We start from the raw sequence: 3337 nt of genomic DNA on the forward strand, positions 1-3337 counted from the left end.
ATATATGGTTTGAATCCACAGGGTTGCCAGGCTGGGGCTTTGCTGTAACTTTGCCAAGGGCCAGTCAGCCAGGACAGGTATTCTCCTCCACTGTACCACAGGCAGCACCCAGAGGGGCTGGTCAGCACCCCAAAGGTGAGCCTGCTGGCTCTAAGTTGCAAGGCCTGTCCACCTCAATGCCCTCATTTACAGATTGGGGAGGTGGAGTCAAAAAGGGAAATGGCAGTCCCCAGGTCACCTGGGTGATCTGAAGGCTGGACGGTCAAATCTGCTGGTAGGCCAGGGAGATGGCTCAGTAGAATAACTGCTTGCCTGGCAAATGCAAGGACCCAAGTTCAATCCCCCGTTCCACCAAAAAGAAAAAAAAAATCTATCTCCCCACTACCCAGACCCCCTTTCAACAAATCCTCAATCCTTTGCCTCTGTGGTCCCTCCCTACCTGTCCCTGCCCCTCACCCCCACCCTGGCCTGCAACCCACTCCCAGACTCCCAAACTGGCACTCAGGAACTCAGAGAGCTATTTCCAGGTTGGCAGGGGATTTTCTTCAGAGTCAAGGGTTTGTGCCGATTCAACCCAACATGCCCTACAGCCCAGTAGAGACTGACTTCTGTTTCTTAGGATGTGGCCTGGAGCTTTCGCCAATTTACTCCCATGTTGGGGTTTGTGGTAGGGAGGCAGAGCACCCAAAGACTGGAAATTCTGCTGAATCAGAGCTCTTGGTGTTTGCCCGGGAGTCTGCACACAAGAGGTCATTTGCAAGGGCCTGGGGTCTCTTCCGTCAGCACAGGTGGGAAGTGGGTGAGGAGCAGAGAGAAGGGGCAGAAACCAGAGGCTGCCAGCTCCTAGGGGGCCCCAGGCCCGGAGCAATGGCCGCAAGGGCAGGGCTGCTCAGGCAGCCTCCTCCCGGCAGGAAAACAAGAGGCACTAAAAGCAAAACAAAACCAAAAACCCTCCTTTTGTTTTCTGGCCCCAAGGAATGTCTTAAAGACAAATCCAGGGACAAGGGGCTTCCCCACCCTTTCCTCTCTCCCCTTCCTCCTCCCGCTCTTCTATTCAAAGTCAGAATCTTGTTGATCTTTCCAGTAGCAACATTGTCCCGGGGCATTTTGGTAGCATCCAACAAAAACATTTGGAGTCTGAAAGAACCTCATCTCACCTCGCTCTCTCTTAGGGACGCCCCACTTCTACCGCCTTTTCGGGGGACTCCGAGGACTTGAGGAGGACACGCAGAGGGGGAGGGGCACCCACACTGCCCCTCTGGGAGTGAAAACATCCCCCGGCCAAACTAAGACCGTCTGTCTCCCTCGAGATCTCTGCTTTTCTCCTTTGTGTGTTTGGGAAGGGGGGTGCAGGGAGAGGGTGGGAATTAGAGAGAAAGGAGAGGCAACTGTTACCAGCGCGGCCCTTCCACACCCAACAGCCCCACACTGGCCAAAACCCGACAATTCTCAGAAACCAGCAGCCACCTCCCCTTCCCAAAGCCCAGGTACCCACAGACTCAAAACGAAGGTTGCGGGGGTAGGGCAGGATAGGTTCCCACCAGTACCCGTGCAGTGAGGAGACCAGCGTGCCCGGGGACCCCAGACCCTAGGAGGTGAAGTGCTGAGAAATCGACACTTCTGCGGGCAGCCGCTGGATCCACCCTCTGCACCAGTTTGTGCCCCGAGAAGATAGGTAAGTGTGTACCCCTGATGTACCCCCATATCCCAGGTCCCCAACCCACCACGTGCAGTCATGTGCCAGATCCTGGGACCTTAAAGCATATTCCACTTTGGGTTTGGCAACTTCAGGAAACCCCGAAAAGTTAAGGTTCCAACCCACGCTCTCCACACTCATTTTCCGCTCGCGGCTACAGTCTTTTGCTCCCACCCTGACAGGGTGAACTTTTACTACTCCTCTCACTCTGTCGGCTGCCCACCAAGAAAGCCCACCTCCTGACAGCTGGTCTTTCCAACGCTGGCCGAGGTACGCGGGCTGCTCTGGGTCCCTCTTCTAGGTTCTTTAGGGGTGACGCGGGTATGCCCCACCCGTGGGGCCCCGCGTTTATCTGGGTGTGGTTAGGGTCAGTGGTTTGCGATCCTGAATTTCGGACAGTTTCCAGCGAGAACCCTGCGCTTGCCTCGGTGGCCAAGTGGCCGGGAAGTGCGCCCCCTGGCGGTATCAGGTCCCCTCCATCCAGCCAGACCGCGAGCTGGCGCGAACACACCGAGCCCAGCCTCCTTCCGCACCACCCCCCCCGCGGGCTTCCGACCCTCTCCACCCCTACATCAGTCTGGCCCAAGACTCAGATCCACCTGGCACCTCCAGAACCCCCGCATCTCCGAGTTGGACACACACGGCAGGGAAGAACCGAGGTGCGGGAGAAAGCGCGGAGCCCCCACCCCGCCCCGCCCTCTGTGAAGGACCCCGCAGGCAAGGCGAAATCAGGGTTTTAGCCGGGTGCCACCACCTCCCCCGCAGGTTTACCTGTGGGCTTCCGGCTCTGCTCCCGATCAGGCCCTACGGAATGGCCTGGGGTGCACCGCCTCTCCAGTACAGCCCTAGCCGAACCCCGAACCTCGAACCCCCACCTGCCACGCCGCCGGCCACTTTCCCGAGCCCCAGTCTCCACCGCGACCGCAAGGCGCCGGGGCGGTGCTGCACCTGTCCCGGGCCAAGCTCGCCGGCCAGCGCGGATTCGGGGCAAGGGGGCACGTCTTCCCGGCACCCCCACCCTCCTCACGCTAGTTTGAGCAGAACTTGGTCCCTGCGGTTCCCGGGATGGTGCATAGTCCCCGTGCCACCTGTACATCCTCCCTTCCCGGCGCAAAGTCGCGGAGCAGGGCGCGGTAGCGGCCCGGGGAGCACGGTGGGGCCCGAGGGGCGGGGACCCTACCTTCCTCAGCGTCCGGACCCCGCCAACTCCGCCGGCCGCCGCGGGGAAACTTTGCCTGCACCGATGCGCGCAACTCCTGCCCGGCGGCGACGGCGTGACCTGGACCGCGGAGGGGGCGGGGCGAGCGCTTGGGCTGGGACCGGGGCCGGGGCTGGGGCTCAGCTCGAGCGGCCTCGCTGGGCTCCGCGGCGATCGCTCGGCGCTGCGTCCGCCGCGCAGCCGGGAGCTGAGACGCCGGCGGCCGCCGCAGCCCGGCCACACCCCCGGCCTCCTGGCCCCGCCCCGCGCCCGCCCCCCGCGCGGCCCCCGATCTCCTCCCCTCGGGCTCCAGTTGCCGCCGCGTAGCTCACTCTGGTGGCCGCGCGGAAGGCCCGCGCGTCTTCCCTCAGCTGGCTGCTCCCAGGCCTGGCTCCGGGGTCCTTGGGGCGGCCCTCCGCCCACCTCCGCAGCCTGCACCTGAG

At 62.1% G+C, this 3337-nt stretch overlaps 1 protein-coding gene across 4 annotated transcripts in view; it reads right to left on the reverse strand.

The window, feature by feature from the left end:
• The window catches only part of Tspan18 (tetraspanin 18), a 124908-nt gene extending 121888 nt beyond the window's left edge, over positions 1 to 3020 (reverse strand). For 2 of the 4 annotated variants that reach the window (XM_023710608.1, XM_023710610.1), the window contains exon 1: positions 1933 to 2065. The gene's annotated coding sequence lies outside the window, so the exon portion shown is untranslated. Of the gene's footprint in view, positions 1 to 1932; positions 2067 to 2876 lie in introns of those variants that run through there. The other 2 variants (XM_023710609.1, XM_004627019.2) reach the window with 2 other exon arrangements.
• Between the last annotated feature and the right edge of the window lie 317 nt (positions 3021 to 3337).

Source organism: Octodon degus, unplaced genomic scaffold (genome assembly GCF_000260255.1).
Source record: "Octodon degus isolate 3935 unplaced genomic scaffold, OctDeg1.0 scaffold00018, whole genome shotgun sequence".
NCBI lineage: Eukaryota > Metazoa > Chordata > Mammalia > Rodentia > Octodontidae > Octodon > Octodon degus.